The sequence below is a fragment of the Ostrinia furnacalis genome, unplaced genomic scaffold, assembly GCF_004193835.3.
Source record: "Ostrinia furnacalis isolate ACB-3 unplaced genomic scaffold, ASM419383v2 OfSCF2838, whole genome shotgun sequence".
NCBI lineage: Eukaryota > Metazoa > Arthropoda > Insecta > Lepidoptera > Crambidae > Ostrinia > Ostrinia furnacalis.
This window is the reverse complement of record NW_021133077.1, coordinates 294,027-312,789: the sequence shown is the minus strand read 5'-3', so window position 1 is coordinate 312,789 and position 18,763 is coordinate 294,027. Positions and strand designations below refer to the sequence as shown.

At 35.6% G+C, this 18,763-nt stretch overlaps 1 protein-coding gene across 1 annotated transcript in view; it reads left to right on the top strand.

The window, feature by feature from the left end:
* The first annotated feature begins 5,753 nt into the window (after window positions 1-5,753).
* The window catches only part of Ptx1 (pituitary homeobox homolog Ptx1), a 65,623-nt gene continuing 52,613 nt past the window's right edge, over window positions 5,754-18,763 (top strand). The window contains exon 1 of the mRNA XM_028309876.1: window positions 5,754-6,133. The gene's annotated coding sequence lies outside the window, so the exon portion shown is untranslated. The remainder of the gene's footprint in view (window positions 6,134-18,763) is intronic.

The following is an 18,763-nucleotide window of genomic DNA, read 5'->3' as shown; positions in this document are numbered from 1 at the left end:
AAGTTTGGCTTTGCGCAAACGCATGACGGGAAATGGTACAGACAAAAAATATTTTAAAATCAGGTGAGATACAGGCCAAGAGCTTCCTCGTTGTGGATAAAAAAAAAGTAGTTCACCAAATGCCGTTTTCTATTTCCAGCTATTTTCAATTTTTTCTACATGAAGGTCGAGTTTGCCGGCTGAAGACAAACTGCCTATAGTTTACTGTTTTGAGGGATGAGGAAAATATCTTTGGTAGAGCCGCTCCAATGTAAAATCTGGACAGTAGAGATTTATACCGTTTTTAGCCAAAACCGGTTGAGTATTAAAAATATTAGCTCACTAGGTTTTAATAAAAAGGATAGGATTAGGCCCAGGATCTCTACAGTGAAAATTAGATTTTGGTAGAGCTATTAGTTATGTACGGATGTGTAATGATAATATGGTGGAACTCTATCCCAATGTTTGCCTTCCCAATTGGCTATATCAATACTCTTCAATACAGAGCAAAACAGCTACACTAAGGCCGAGTTTCACCACCTTACTTTAACTATAACCGTTTTATGTATGTAGTTTGATAGACTTTTACCGTTTGTTATTATAAAAGTAAGATCATATCAGCCTAAGTAAGCATACTCCATGTTACTCCATGTCTTGCCCCACCAAATACTGTTTAAAAATCAAGTTACGTGACATTTTCGATATCAGAGAAAATAGGTACTAAATATTTGTATAATTTCCTGCTAGGATATAAATACAATCTCCTTATATCACGCTAACGAGACAAATCTTTCTTAGAAATTCTTCCCAAATGTATTTTGAACCTAAATTACCTAGTTACTCCTGTAACTATCTATGCTTGTGTTTTTCTTTCAGTTCTAATAAAATATAACTAAGTACCCATGGATTTAAAAAGTATAAAAAAAAAAGTATATAAGTAGTATATCCGTTAAGCTTAGCACCCATAACACAAGCATTAAGTTGCTTACTTTGGGGCTAGCTGGCGCTGTGTGAAATTGTCCAAAGATTTATTATTATTATTTATTATTATTTATTTTATTTAGGATAGGATTATTATTTTCAGCCAGCCTTACAACTATTAATAGTCGACTAAACTCTACTAGTAAACTTTTAATAATATAGAAATTACTTAAGCATAGTATGTACTTCTTGATGTTGACTTCGTATGTTAAGTAAGTTCCAGATGCATTATAACTTTAGAATAATGACTTCGGGATATGGATAGGGGCTTCCTCGTTGTGGATAAAATAAAAACAAGTAACAACAGGACTCTACACTGCGCGTGAACCAATATTTTGAGATTTTTATAAATAAAATAAAATAATTTACATTCGTTATGATTGATTGGCTTGTAATATTTCGTCCCAATAAAATATTTAAACAACTCAGTCCCTCTACTAGGCATTTTATCCATCTTTACTTTTCAGACGGTGACTGTCTTCTTGTTTGCTCAAATTACAAAGCTCATGTAGATTGTCAATGGACTGTATAATACCCTACACAAGAAGACAAAACCTTCAGTAGCTATCAGTTATATTACCAGAATTTGAAAATAACAAAGGGTATAAATAAGCTTAACGACAAAAATATAAATAAATCATTTGTAAAAGTTCTTGCTTGGTAGTTATGATTATGTGGTTATGAGGCTTACTGTTATGAAGTCCAAAATTTCAAATAGGTACATAAAATTATTTTTGGACTAACATTTATACTGCTGATTGATTTTATCATTAGTTATTATTCACAGTTATTGCAGAATTTACAATGTGATTCTCATTATATTAATTTATGATTTCATTACTACTAATTTCCCTACTGTTTATTGACAACTTCCTACACGCCATGTATCAGTATAAATTAATAAGTACACCGTTCCAGTGAATTTGGCTGGTTTACACAAATTATTTGGTGTGGTACGCTCCCTATCAGCTCCAAGATATTTTATCTAACTGATAATAGATAACGCACAGATAAATTGACATGACGTTACTACAACTGTGGCTACGACTAAAGTTTTTAATTAAAAACTAGACTAGAAAACGTGATTAGCCTCGTTTTAGATTTGATAATACGTGAACGTATTCTGTTTAGAAATATTCGTTGAATGTTCGGTCGAATGGTTCGTTGCTCATGAGTTAACATGCCATATCAGTCCATTGACAATGCCATAAAATCGTGTTATCGACGCAATAGATACGATGCAAATAGTGGGAGACAAATATTTACCGATGTTGCTTGTCAAACGGTGTTCGGTACACATGTCGAACATGAGTCGTTAGTGCGTTTCATGTTGTACACGATATCATCTGATTTTGAGTGAAGTGTTGTTCTCACCGGCTACATCAAAGTTCTGACGATAAGATATTGTTTTATTGCAACTCAATTGTTTTGTCTTTTGCTAATTATTGTGACCTATTTTATACTGCACATTTTGAAGTTAAAAGTGGACAGAACGGATGATAACAGCCTGAAATAGATATCTTTGTCATACTTTGTGATGTAAGATTTTTACACACATCAAGTGTGTTTATGTATGGATGCATAATCGGTAAGGTATGATGATGTTACTTGCTAATTTATTATTGAAAGCACGTTATTGTCTATTTATTTGTAATTTTTGATAACTTACTTTACGTTGTAGTTATACAGTTGAATGAGATAGCAAATAACTAATTTTTTGATAAATGTAGAGCTGGTGATATCAGATATAACTGTACTAAAAGGTACTTGGAATCTAAATTTTTGAGTGTTACAACCTACTTTTTGTTAGGTATTGTTAGATTTGAACCATTTATTGACTGTCTAGTCCTTGCCATTATTTATAGGATAAAGAGTTGTAGGTTTTGGTTGCTGAAAAGATGTAGAGTGCTATTTAATCGATAGTTACATCAACAAAATTATTTTTTAAAGATTTGTGAAAAGCATACATAGGTAGTTTAGTAGTCATTTTCCAATATTTTCTATCTATTTTTTAGATGTGAGTCATGTACATAATCATAATACAATGCAGTGCAACGTCCGAAAGTTGCCAAATCTGTACGATGAAAAAGCATTGTCATAAATACTCATTGAATTGAAAGTACAAGAGCATGACTAAGTAAAAGCTCGATAGAACTATAGGTATAATCAAGAGTAATAACCCTATATTCTCAACAAAAATAAAATAAACCTACAAAACGTTTATGTGGTATAATTGATCAGTTTCAACGTGTTAGTAATAAAGTTAATCATACCGTTAAAGTGAAATTAATCGTGTCAGCATTGACCACTTTTTCATTCAATAAAGTGGATTACCTTATACCTACCTACTACTTGGTCTAAAGTCTAAACTCGACACACAAAGCTCAAAGGACAATGACCAAAAGTGGTCCAAATGTCCACCACTAATGAGACCTATATTGGCTTATAGTCCATTAAATAGAGATTAACTTTCAGTATGGGACGAAAAAAAAATAAGCTGTCAGTAAAAAGTTATGACCGTTTGAAAAATTGTAGTAGTTTACGCGCTAATCTCAGGAACTACTGGTCCGATTTGAAAAATTTTTTTTGTTATGGATAGCCCATGTATCAAGGATGGTTTTAGGTTATATAACATCACCCTACAACCAACAGGGGCGGAGCAGCGACCACCCAACCATAATTCCAATATTGTTGTCTTTCTTCAGAGATTTTTTTTTTCTTTTAGCGAGAATCTAATACGGCACACTAAGCGAAATGACATAAAATGCATAGATTAATCCAAAATGTGCGATGGATATAATGATATCAAGAACATTTTTCGGATGAAAAGGTAAAAACATGACTTTTCATTCTGTCATAACTTTTTACTGACAGCATATTTTTGATTGCGGTTTGGTTATAATGAATCAGTATTTAGTAGACTATTTTACTACATAAGTCTCGTTAGTGGTGGACATTTGGACCACACTCCATACATTTTTGGTCATTGTCCTTNGCATACCCTAATCCCGTCAGCATTGTATCAACAACCATCGTGCGGATCGAATGCGATGTAGTTAGTGGTTCTTTTGTAAATGGGAAAGCAAGTCATATTATTTACGAGTTTGTACCTAATGTACCACCTGGTTATCGAATAATTGAAATACCTAAAAACTTAATATATTTTCCTGTTAACAAAGATTCCATAAGTGCTATTAACATAAGATTGTTGGACGCTGAAAATAAAGAAATAAATTTACGTGGAGAAGAAGTTCAACTGTACTTACACTTCAGAAAAAAATGTTGAATTTCAATAAAAACCCAATCACCTCGAGTACTCAAGTCAGTTCTAAAAGAACGCCTCATAAAGACACATCCCTTCAAGTAAAAAAGCAGCTAACCAAGAATAATAAAGCATTTCTTAAGCTAGTTGGTTTAATAAAATGAATATTTTAAATATATCTCAACAAACACCATACGATAATAGTATTGAAAGTTTTGAATACCATTCGTACAAACCATACGTAACCAGTTTCAACAAGAACGATGAAATGGGTGAATATCCCAAGCACGTTTTTTACGCGGCGGAGCTGAGAATCGATGGGAGAAATATAACTAGAGTGATGATTTTTTTTCTGTATATAGTTTAAACAGTGTTTCACACGATAGTAAAGTCTTCAGGACAATAGGTAGTTATTTTATGTGCTAAAAATTTTTTCAAAGACCCAAAATCTAATAGCGGTGGCGCGTCCTAACTCTATTTCTACTCATAAATTGTGTTATTCCTTCTTTCTCGGGGATCCGAGTAATTTAAGAGTAGTATAGCCATAAAATACATTAAATAAGACTTCCAAATGATATGAAAGAAATGTGATATTTCATATTTTAAGTGTTTTAAATAGCCTTTCAAAACTGTCCCACGAAAAAAAGCAATTACAGTGGCTCAATTTTGACACTCTCTTACTTCTCCAAAGAAACTTTGAGAGACGTAGAGTTCTTCTTCCCTGCATCACTCAGCTGTGTCCTCCTGATCGAGCTATAAAGACTTGCGACTTATGGTATTTTTCTTCCAGTAGACCCGTAAATATGTGTATCAGCGGTACAGGAATACAAAATTTTTCAATTTCGCTGACAAGTATATGAGTGAAAGCTACTTACTTAGATGCTAAACGATTCTTTAACATGATTAAAGTTTGGTGTTTTGTTGTATCTGCATACAGAAATTATTGATCAGAATTATAGTTTTCTTTATAATTAGAATTTTGTTACAGTTTTTAATTCCGGTGGCGCAATTTCGGTGGCTCCGGTGGCGAATCTATTGCAAGAATTGGTCTTATTGGCTCTGGAGCATTGTACCTAGGTCTACTAAGGTCTCAGTCATAACTACAATATCGTCAGTTAATCGAAGTTGTGTTTAATACTCGCCGTATCTTGATACTGAGCTCGGTCTAGCTCTGAAGCTTGAAAACCTCTAAGTGGGAGGTAGTGAAGACTTTAAGAGATTATGGTGTCTCCAACTCTGAACCCTCGCAGCAATCAGATAAGTTTCGAGTTCTGATCTTGGGGGAGGGCTGATATGATGAAGTTTTCATACAAATACTTCAGAAGTTGCATGTATCGACAGTCAATTTGACGCCATTAAAGAGACTGTAGCACAGCCCAGGTCTTGACCGAATCGAAGAAGGTACAAAAAGGCCAATAATAATGACTGATTATAGTCCTCAGTCTTCTGCATAATTTGACGCAGCCGCGCGTGCGAGCGGGACGGGCGAGGGGCGCGCGGCTGTGGGCGGGCGGCCGGATGATGTATGGAGTGGTGGAGTTAGGTTCAAATTGCTCCGGGAAGTGGCCGAGATTAGAGCCAGCGCGGGCCGCACCGCGCCGCGAGTGTAAGCCCACTTAAGACTGTTTTTAATACTAGTATTTTTTACGCGATCCCGACAGGATTTAGCGGATAAGCGACGTCGCCGCGATCGTGCGCTTTGATTTATCGGTTTCAGATTCGGTTACGGTTTGTTTTCTGGTGTTTACGTTAGTGGGTGACGGCCGGCCGCGGGTGGACGCGCGTAATCCCGTGGCTTGTACCAGATTATGACGGATATCAACGGATTTCGTGTACACACACTGTGAAAATCGACTTTCCGTGGAATCAACTTAAACCCGCTGTGGCACGTGTCTCTATCTGATTGCAAAAGTAAGTATGTTTTGTCATCAAATCATTAAATACCACAAACGTCAAACGAAAACAATCTTACATTTTCCAAAGGGTCTAACTGTGTTACCGTTATCCGCTTACTCTACAATCCGCTGTAGCAAATGAGTGTTCATTTATACTTTCATTATTTACTTTTTTCGTTCCAAGAATAGAAAATCTGTTATGTAGAGTCTACTGGTTAGCCAAAATGTTATAAGCTGTAGTTCTTATTAGAATCATATTGCAGGAAAATGGTTTGTTTACATTATCTATGACGGATTTTCTCAGTGATGATGCTATTTCAAAAGCATTACAAGGAAGGAAGAGGAACTAAGAAGATGATCTTACAAAATGTAGAGTACTTACAAATTGTTTCTACTTACATATTTTAAAGCACAGTTTATCTATTATATTTTTTATGAAACGATTACAAAGTCTAACCTAAAAAGTATCCATGGATAGAGTTCATCGCAGTGTGGATATTTTTCAAGCCGTGTATATTAATATTGTAATTTTAATCTAACCCATGTCAGATAGACAATCAATTTATTATTTCAAATCTTTAAAAAATATTGGAAAATTCATAATAACTCTTTATTGTTTTCGTGATCCATTTAAAACATGTTTATTCGTGATTTAAATGATGTTATACACTCGCGAGCAAAACTATGGAATCACTTACATGAAGTTGTTTCCACGCGAACTTGTGTACTAACGAATTCGTTAGTAACAAAAAAAGGGGCACCATTTTAAAGATTAAACTTTTATCTTTAAATTGATACCAAATTCATTTAAATCACACCAGTATTTAAAAAGATATCCCTGCTGATGTGAAGAAGTAACGAAAAAGACATGTATGAACTGTTTGATACGTCGTGATGTGCGACCTATTTACCCCCTATAAAAGCACGCGTTTTTAGATTTTTGCTTTCACACGTTGATTCATACACATCTCCGCTTCTTTTGACACTTTACCTGGGATTCTACACCTTCAGAAGCAGCACAAATCGTTGCACTATTGCACGAAAGGCTCAGCCAGCGGGCTGTCGCACGTCAGCGCCACATAAGCCAGTCCTGGGTTTCGAAAGTTTCAAGACGCTTTCGGGAGACTGGTGGCTTTATCCCGAGACCAAGTTCTGAACAGCGCCGTTGCACATCGCAGAGGGAAGACCGTTTTTTCATGTCAACCTCTCTATGAAATCGTCATTTGACTGGAATCGATGTCCTTCAAGAGCTCAGAAATGTTCGTAAGATAACTGTTAGCGAGTGGACAGTTCATCTAAGATATAAGCAATAGAATTTGACTCCAAAAAGGCCTGCCACAGGCTCGAAACTGACGGCAGGTCACCGATAAGCACCCTTTCAATTTGCTCGTACACATCTCGATGGGAAGGCGAGTAATGGAGGCGAGTTCTGTTCTCCGATGAATGCAAACTGTGTTTGCAGGGCAGCAGTCGAAGAGGTCGGGTTTATAGGCGGCCTGAGGAGCGATTTGTGCAGTGCTGGTTCGCTGAAACAGTGGCTTATGGGGGTGGCTTGCTCGACTTAACATCGAGATGTGTACGAGCAAATTGAAAGCGTGCTTATCGGTGACCTGCCGTCAGTTTCGAGCCTGTGGCAGGCCTTTTTGGAGTTAAATTCTATTGCTTATGTCTTAGACAAACTGTCTACTCGCTAACAGCTATCCTACGAACATTTCTGAGCTCTTACTGGACGTCGATTCCAGTCAAATGACGATTTCATAGAGAGGTTGACATGAAAAAACGGTCTTCCCTCTGCGATGTGCGCCGGCGCTGTTCAGAACTTGGTCTCGGGATAAAGCCACCAGTCTCCCGAAAGCGTCTTAAAACTTTCGAAACCCAGGACTGGCTTATGTGGCGCTGACGTGCGACAGCCCGCTGGCTGAGCCCTTCTTGCAATAGTGCAACGATTTGTGCTGCTTCTGAAGGTGTAGAATCCCAGGTAAAGTGTCAAAAGAAGCGGAGATGTGTATGAATCAACGTGTGAAAGCAAAAATCCGAAAACGCGTGCTTTTATAGGGGGTAAATAGGCCGCAACTCGCGACGTATCAAACAGTTCATACATGTCTTTTTCGTTATTTCTTCACATCAGCCGGGATATCTTTTTAAATACTGGTGTGATTTAAATGAATTTGGTATCAATTTAAAGATAAAAGTTTAATCTTTAAAATGGTGCCACTTTTTTTGTTCCTAACAAATTCGTTAGTACACAAGATCGCGTGGAAACAACTTCATGTAAGTGATTCCATACTTTTGCTCGCGAGTGTATTTAAACTGTTTAACGTAGCGTAATCTGTAATAAAAAAGTGCAATTAAAAACCTATGAAATGTAATGGAATTAGCTTAGATCAATTTTATTAATGCATTCGATTCATCAAGTGCTTAACAAAATTAAAAAGCAATTAAGATATAGATAAAATAAACGGCAAAACCCAAAGATAATTTAAAATGTTAAAATGTGGTTGCATTATGATTGTGCTTATTTAACTTGGTGATAAAAACTGAAAATAAATTATTTTTAGTGCACAATATTTTTAGTTTCTAAATTGCTGTTGTTATATTTACCAGGGTCTGAAAATTCAAAAGACACCGTTTGGTTTTGATGTTGTAGACTTGATCCAAACTGGTAACCTGAAAAGTTATATTATTTCGTCATTCCAAGGCCAGGTACCGACGGCATGTAAAAACCGTCTCTGGCGGATGATACTCGTAGAGTCTGCAATCATTGTCATTATCCCAGTGCCGGATTAAAACTACTTGATGCCCTAATAAGCAATCCATACGTGCGTCCATAAGTTTCCTAGTATCGCTCTTTAAAAAAAATCTAATCAGCTTTTTAGACGTAGGCTTACGCGACTAGCGACTTTTACGGGAATTAAATTCGTGAAAAATATTTTTTATTATTTTTGGTGCCTCCCAAAACCTGATGCTTTAAGCAATTGATTAATTTGCTTAAGGGTTAATCCGGCGCTGTATGATCCCAATATTACAAATAACCTAAACTACAAAACTGTCCTTATGAAGTAAGGAAAATTGTATAATGCACAAGTTCTGATAATGACTTTTAATAATGTAAAAGTTTAACTTTGCGCAAACGCATGATAGGAAATGGTACAGGCAAAAAATATTTATTTCAACAAATGTGTTTTCTATTTTCAGCTGCCCATTTTTTTTATTATTCTACACTAGCTTCCCGCCCGCAGTTTCGCCCGCGTGGAATTTTTCGGTTTTTTATATAACCTATGACACTCAGCAATAATGTGCCTTTCTTTTAAAACGGTTCAGTAGATCCCGAGATTACCCCTTACCATTTAACAAATATACAAACACACAAACTTTACTTCTTTATAATATTAGTATAGACTAGTGGCCGCCCGCGACTTGGATCCCGTTTTACCCCCCTTCATCTATCTTACGCGGTTTAGATTTTTTCATACAAATGTTTTTTCCCGCTATCTCCCGTTCCTGTGGGAATTTTGCAATATCCTGTTGTAACTAAGCTTTAAGTTTACTAAGGACCTTAAGCGGTTTAGATTTTTTCATACAAAATAATTTTCCCGTTAATTCCCGTTCCTGTGGGAATTTCGGGAATTCCTTGTTGTAACTAAGCTTTAAGTTTGTTAAGGTACCTACATACCAAATTTCACTTTGCGTATCATCTTGGAGCAGGCATCAGAATGGCAAAGGGAAGTCTATCTTACCTTTGTAGACTTCGAAAAAGCCTTTTGATACGCTAAAGTGGGCAAGCATATGGTCGCGACTCGCTGACATTGGTGTCCCGCCGAAAAATATCGATCTACTGAAGGCCACCAACGGCGTGGAATAGAGTGGGGTATAATCGGAGTCTTAGAAGACTTAGATTATGCCGATGACCTCTGTTTGCTGAGCCACACGCATCACGATATGCAATCCAAAATTGATGACCTACATCGAGAGGCGGGCATCACGGGGCTCAAAATTAATTGCCGGAAGACCCAAGAGATGCGATCTGGAGTGAGGAATTGCACACCATTACGGATTGGTGCAGAGGATGTGGAACGTGTCCACAATTTTACCTAAATCGGGAGCGTCGTGTCAGAGACTGGAGGTACCGAAGAGGACATCACTTCCCGCATTGCCAAGGCTAGAGCTACCTTCGCACAACTTCGCCCCGTATGGCAGTCACGGAAACTGACCCGAAGGGTCAAGATCAAAATTTTCGGGTCCAACGTTAAATCCGTGCTGCTCTATGGGTGTGAAACGTGGAAGGTCACCAAGGTCACCTCGCACCAGCTGCAGGTCTTCGTCAACCGCTGCCTTCGCCGAATTCTCGGCATATACTGGCCTGAGAAAATCTCCAACGTCGAGCTATTGGAACGCTGCCACGAAATTCCGATCGACCAGCAGATCAAGCGCCGCAAGTGGAACTGGATTGGCCACACTCTCCGAAGGGATCCCGATCACATCCCCAAGCAGGCTCTGGATTGGAGCCCCCAAGAAAAACGTAAACGTGGTCGCCCTAAGCACACTTGGCGGAGCCCTGTGGCAGACGAGGCAAAGAAGATCGGCAAGACTTGGAGCGAGATCAAACGCATAGCTCAAGACGAACGCGATGGAGGACTGTTGTGGACGCCCTCTGCCCCATCTAGGGGACATAGGACCATAAGTCAAGTCATACCAAATTTCAAGCGTCTAACTTAAGCGGTTTAGATTTTTCATACAAAAGGATTTTCCCGCTAATTCCTGTTCCCGTGGGAATTCCTAAGTATACTATAACCTGCCCAGGAGTATGAAGAATAATTGTACCAAGTTTAGTTAAAATTGGTCGAGTAGTTTTTGTTTCTATAAGGAACATACAGACGGACCGACGGACAGACAGACAGACAGAGAGACAGACAAAAATTTTACTGATTGCATTTTTGGCATCAGTATCGATCACTAATCACCCCCTGATAGTTATTTTGAAAATATATTTCATGTACAGTATTGACCTCTCTGCAGATTTATTATACAGGGTAGAATTTTGTAATGCCACCTGGAGGGAAAGTACTCTTAATACTGTAGATAGAAAAAAAATACTGAAAGAAAACATTCCTTTATTTTTGAAAAGAAAGAGAACTACATTCAAAGATTTTCGAAAATTTTTCAAATAATTTACTACCATACCATACAATTTTCTGTAGTTACCACATAATAATTTAAGATTTCATGGTTTTCCTTTCATTTGATTTATCAAGTTTGTTAGAGAGATTTCATCCTTATACTTAACCCTAACGATCGATGTAATAAAAATACAGGGTGTTATTTTTAGCAGATTTTGGTTGGTTCGATTCCCGGGTGTGGCAAGCAAATTATTGGAAATCTTTGATCGCAGTTCTATTTTTTTTCAAAAATAAAGGAATGTTTTCTTTGAGAAAAAAATTTATATCTACAATATTAAGAGTACTTTCCCTCCCTCCAGGTGGCATTATTACAAAATTCCACCCTGTATAGATGAAGGCTGAGTTTGACGGCTGAAGACATAGACTATAGTTTTCTGAAAAGGGATGTTCCAAACAAATATTGTGCGCTTATTTATGATGACAAAAATATTTGAAAAAAAAAAGTTTTTTGGTAGAGCCGCTCTGTAAAGTCTGGACAAAAGATATTTGTACCTTTTTCGGTTGAGTATTAATATAATAACTGTAATAATAACCGTAAGGTAATGATATACATATTGATGTATAGTGGAACTCTCTCCCAATGTTTGTCTTCCTAGTTTCCTATATCCAGGATGTTTTTGAAACAGCTATATTCCATGTTACACTATGTTTTGCTACACCAAGGAGGAGTGAAACCCAAAATACTGTTCTACAACCAAGTTATTTTCGACATCGGAGAAAATAGGCGCACTAAACATTTTTATTTTATTTTCCTCTACGGTCTAAGGATATGTACATATTTTGACCACAAGCTAACAAGACGAAGCTGTCTTACAAATTATTCCCAAATTACCTAGTTACTCCTGTAACTATCTACGCTTGTGTTTTTTTCTTTCAGTTCTAATAAAATATGTACCCATACGGATTAAGGATTATTATTTTCAGCCAGCTTCACTTAACTCTTCTAAAACTTTCTAGTAAACATTTAATAATACTTTGGAAATTGCTTAAGCATAGTACCTACCTTCTTGATGTCGACTTCGTATGTTAGGTAAGTATTACTTCCAAATGCATAATATAATTTTAGAATAATGGGTACCATCGCGTTGCATCCATCCTCGTTGTGGATAAAAAATAAATTTAAAAAAAAACAAGTGTCAACAGGACTCTACACTGCGCGTGACCCAATAATCATTTGACGGGATTTATCGATATTTTTTAAATAAAATAAAATAATTTACATTCGTTATCATTGGCTTGTAATATTTCGTCCCATTAATATATTTAAATTAAACAACTATGTCAGACCCTCTAGTAGGCATTTTATCCATATTTACTTTTGAGACGGTGACTTCTTGTTTGCTTAAATTACAAAGTTTATCAATGGACTGCATAATACCCTACACAAGAAGACAAAACCTTCAGTAGCTATCAGGTATATTAACAGAATTTGAAAAAACAAAAGGTATAAATAAGCATAACGAAAAAAATATAAATAAATCACTCCTATCAAAAAGTTCTTGCTTGGAAGAAGGCTTACTGTTACAAAAAGACTAACATTTAAAATAGGTACATATAATTATTTTTGGACTAACTTTTATACTGCTAATTGATTTTATCAATAAGTAATTTTGTTATTGCACAATTTACAATGTGTTTCTCATTATATTAATTTATGATTTCATTACTACTAATTTCCCTATTGTTTATTGACAACTTCCTACACGCCATGTATCAGTATAAATTAATAAGTACACCGTTCCAGTGAATTTGGCTGGTTTACACAAATTATTTGGTGTGGTACGCTCCCTATCAGCTCCAAGATATTTTATCTAACTGATAATAGATAACGCACAGATAAATTGACATGACGTTACTACAACTGTAGCTACGACTAAAGTTTTTAATTAAAATCTAGACTAGAAAACGTGATTAGCCTCGTTTTAGATTTGATAATACGTGAACGTATTCTGTTTAGAAATATTCGTTGAATGTTCGGTCGAATGGTTCGTTGCTCATGAGTTAACATGCCATATCAGTCCATTGACAATGCCATAAAATCGTGTTATCGACGCGATAGACACGATGCAAATAGTGGGAGACAAATATTTACCGATGTTGCTTGTCAAACGTGTTCGGTACACATGTCGAACATGAGTCGTTAGTGCGTTTCATGTTGTACACGATATCATCTGATTTTGAGTGAAGTGTTGTTCTCACCGGCTACATCAAAGTTCTGACGATAAGATATTGTTTTATTGCAACTCAATTGTTTTGTCTTTTGCTAATTATTGTGACCTATTTTATACTGCACATTTTGAAGTTAAAAGTGGACAGAACGGATGATAACAGCCTGAAATAGATTTCTTTGTCATACTTTGTGATGTAAGATTTATTTTTACACACATGAAGTGTGTTTATGTATGGATGCATAATCGGTAAGGTATGATGATTTTACTTGCTAATTTATTATTGAAGGCACGTTATTGTCTATTTATTTGTAATTTTTGATAACTTACTTTACGTTGTAGTTATACAGTTGAATGAGATAGCAAATAACTAATTTTTTGATAAATGTAGAGCTGGTGATATCAGATATAACTGTACTTAAAGGTACTTGGAATCTAAATTTTTGAGTGTTACAACCTACTTTTTGTTAGGTATTGTTAGATTTGAACCATTTATTGACTGTCTAGTCCTTGCCATTATTTATAGGATAAAGAGTTGCAGGTTTTGGTTGCTGAAAAGATGTAGAGTGCTATTTAATCGATAGTTACATCAACAAAATTATTTTTTAAAGATTTGTGAAAAGCATACATAGGTAGTTTAGTAGTCATTTTCCAATATTTTCTATCTATTTTTTAGATGTGAGTCATGTACATAATCATAATACAATGCAGTGCAACGTCCAAAAGTTGCCAAATCTGTACGATGAAAAAGCATTGTCATAAATACTCATTCAATTGAAAGTACAAGGAGCTTACTAAGTAAAATCTCGATAGAACTATAGGTATAATCAAGATTAACAACCCTATATTCTCAACAAAAATAAAAGTTAAAGTCCATAAATATTCCCACAAAACGTTTATGTTTATGAGGTATAATTGATCAGTTTCAACGTGTTAGTAATAAAGTTAATCATACCGTTAAAGTGAAATTAATCGTGTCAGCATTGACCACTTTTTCATTCAATAAAGTGGATTACCTTATACCTACCTACTACTTGGTCTAATCTCGACACACAAAGCTCAAATTACCGTCAAGCGTAAACCTTAGGTGCTACCGATCCGTAAACCGGATAAAAGTTACGCGAAACGATTGTGGAAGTAAAATTCGAATGAGATGGCGTTTTAATAGAGCCAGCCACTTTCTGCAACTTAAATCTTTCGGCTTAAAAAAGGCTTTCCGTCGGTTTAAAGGGATAACGCCGGCTCAGCGGCTCAATCGCTGCCTTCGGCTTTGCCCAATTACTCACCGCCGCCAGATTAATATCGCCTATGCGATTGTTTCAGTGTTTACGCGACTTTCGATTGGCAAATGAGGTTTTGACTTTTGAATTATCTAAATCTAAATATATCTAACTCAAAGATGACTGACTGATATAGTGATATATCAACGCACAGCCCAAACCACTGGACGGATCGGGCTGAAATTTGGTATGCAGGTATATGTTATGATGACGTAGGCATCCGCTAAGAAAGGATTTTACGAAACTCAACCGCTAAGGGGGTAAAACGGGATCCACGCGTACGAAGTCGCGGGCGGCCGCTATTTTGTTTATATTTTTATGATGTCAATAACCGCCAAGCATTCAAAGTTAATTAAAAGCTCTTTATTTCGGTTTAGGATTTTTCTGTATGATAAAACAAAATAATCAATTAACCTACAATGCTAGGGTGAAGGTTCGCTAAATAGAATAACAATGGATTCTAGGAAAGATATTTTGGGCAGATTCTTTTGATAGAATTTTTTCAGTCTATGCCAAGTATTTATATGAATTTAAAAATCAATTCAGCCTTATTCTAAGCCTATAGCATATCAATATTAATAAATATAAATAATTTATTAGTATTGGATACTTGTAGGCATAGTACCTAACTATACATAAAATTATGAAAAGTGTTTTTAAAATAAAAGTAGTTTGCCCAAACTAATATTTACATTAGACGACCTAAATGATCTCATTTGTCTAATTTCTACACATTGAAATTAGACATAGATTTAGCAAAAGCTACTTAGACTCATGTTTTGTATGAGGACATTACATTCAGTATTGTGACCGGTAGAAAAACTCGTGGCCATTCACGCTTCAGCATGCCTTTGCTTTTTTGTCGAGAATTGAAACCCACCGTTAGAGACTCGCTCGTGGAAAAGACAATTAAACACATAAATCAGTTATGTAGAGCTTGCATACCGGTACTTTGAGAACCGGTATTTTAGCTCCGGTTTTTCCGCTATTGTGTGATAACGTCACATCACTTGGGCTGATCTAAGTTTTTGTGAAAAGTATTTTTTGTGTTTAAATCNTTTAAATCTCACTAGTAACTAGAGTTTGTTTTTAAATGTCTTTGGAAAGTTTTTAAATTGCAGTAGCTCATTTGTTAATATTAATAAAATTTAAGAACTGAATATTTTTTATGCTACGGCATATGCCCAGAACAGACGGTGAAACGCAACTGCAACGAAACTGCAACTTTGAGATGATTCTGATGAATGAAACTGAAACTGAAAGTTTCAAACTGGTCGCGTCATGTGTGGTCTCTCAAAGGACGCTATGGCAGAAACTTAGATGCAACAAAAGAAAAGTAACTAGCAGTTGCAGTTTCGTTGCAGTTGCGTTTCACCGTCTGTTCTGGGCCTAACAGTTTCTTATGCTACGGAATAGAGCTGTAAAAGAAATTGATCGAGTAATTAATAATTCTGATAATTTTTGTTGTCATTTAAAATGTCGGTTAGGTTGGGGTAGTCACATGAAACACAAGAATGGGTTAAAAGTTGTTATTTTTAATCTAATTCTTAACTTATTAAAATCAGGTTCCAGTGACAAGCAATATTAACAAATACAAATCGGTTTTAAGATACCGGTTCTGCCGTAACTTACCGGTATCTCTCCCCATTATACTTTCCCAGTTTTTCCACAGCCATTACGATGTTTCACCGATGCCCAGCTGACAGGCTATTTGAATTATGAAAGTTGTAAAGTTATATATCTCTGTGGCACCATATTTTACGGCGCTTGCTTTTTACAGCGCAAACACGACCGTGTGTGCCCACCTTAAATCATCCTGATACAGTATGCACATTGATTTATTCAACTCTAGAACTTTAACGTGGCTGTCGTTAAGACAGTTTAATAGGGGGTTGGAAAATTAACTTGTGAATTTAAATTGTTTTTCCCTACTTATTGTGTTAATTAATACTCGATTTTATGTTACGTGTCACTTTTTACATAAAAAGGAAAATACATTCAAGCACAAGTTGAAAAATCTATGTGATTTTACTTTCACATTGCCTACACAGTGGGAGATTCATGATCTTGACAAAGGCATCAGATTAAAACCTAAGTTAGGACCTAACCTAAGATAGATAACATTTAAGTCTAGACCGAACATTTTAACTCTAGAATAGTGTAGAGTTTATTGAAGTCATAAACACATGAGCTGTCCTAGCAATTTAATTTTACCTAAACAAGCTATGAGATACATAGTTAAAGGAAATAAAATTTAAAAAAAATCCAACTAACGTAAAAATGAACTAAAAAGATAAAAACAAGACAACTCAGCATTAGTGTTCACAAATGCAGTCGGAGGCATCAATGATGTATTTGATGCCTCCGACTGCATTTGTGAACACTAAGGCTGAGTTATTTTGTTATTAACTTTTTATGAACTAAACTAACTAAACTTTTACGCAGTTGGGTTTTTTTTTTCAATAATAATTTTATTTTAATCATTTTAGTTAAATAACACTCAATATGTTTTGAGAAAAAAATTTTTTTAAAAGACTTTATGGCGCCTAACATCCGCCATTTAGATTTTTTTTTCAATTTTAATATAGCCAGTGTCACTCACGATTAAGACGAATGTAAAGACACCTCCAAAATCCAAACCAAAATCGGTCAAGCCGTTTAGGCTGTAGGTCGTGCCAAAGAAATGTGGGTATTTCTCATCGCCACGGTTCTCATCGTCACCTTCGTGGCAAATTTTATTTCTAACTTATTTCAACTTTTTGTAAACAAAAATTGTAGCGCTTGATGTGAAGAGTGTATTCTCAGTAAATCAGTCAAATAGTGAGTCCCGTTTGGAAGCTTTAACGTTTTGAATTTGTTGATGCCACGAAAGTGATTCTGTACTTCACAGCAATATTTTTTTCAAACTTTACTACTGTAAATGACTCTTAAGTGTTTATAAAAACATATAATTTTGTCTTATTTTCATAGATAAATAGCAATAACATAATATAAATAGGTACCTACTTAAATACAAGATACAATTTTACCGATAACGTCACCTACTAAGTTACAAGATTCTACGTAATTGGTTTTAAGGGTGATACTGGTGGCATTCTGAAATGCTAAAGAAGCAAAAAAAGGATTATCAGTACCTCAATAATAAAGAACTCTAACTGATTAATTATCAGTCCTCAACAAAAATATATTTTTATTGAGGCCAGAGGGCCTCGTATTTTTGTTGTACAACTTTTAACTGACATTTCAGATTAAATTTATCTTACAAACAGATACACAGTCACTTAGACAGACATATATATATACAGTCATTCAGACATACATACAGTCATACAGACAGACAACAAAAATACGAGGCCCTTATTTATTTATTGATGTACTGATCTCTACTTACCACGTATAATTTATTAGTTATTAAAATATTGTAAAAACATAAACACCAGTCACTATATTTTAAAATAAACCAAAGCAAGAAATCACTTTCGTGGCCTAAAATCACCTTCGTGTATAAAACACCACGAAGGTGATGCCACGAAGGTGACGAAAATTTTAGTTTTTTATGAATTATCCTTAAATTTGAATTTAACGGTTCAAGTTGAATACTACACAAATAAGTCTAACATGTTAAGTTTTCAATGGCAAAGTTTCAATTAAATTGTTTAAATTTTAGAGGTAGAAAATATTGTTCAAGCAAGCGACGGTATGTCTATGGATAATCACAAAAAGTTACGTATTTTTTTCGCGGAACGACGATCGACCTACCTCACCTCCCCAATGGTCGAAGCGCGACTGACGTTAACCGAATAGAACGCTGTGATTGGTTGCTGGTGTTCGGTTTAACGGCAATCTTGTATTATTACTCAAAATTTTAGGTACCTAAAATCGTGTGACCAACGTATTTCGCTTTCTCAATTCAAAATAATTATAAGAAGATATTTTTTTGACTATTGTGTGGAAAGTATATTTAATTACGATGATTTTAGTATATGCTACACACATATTGAATGAAAATTGTGGATGCAGT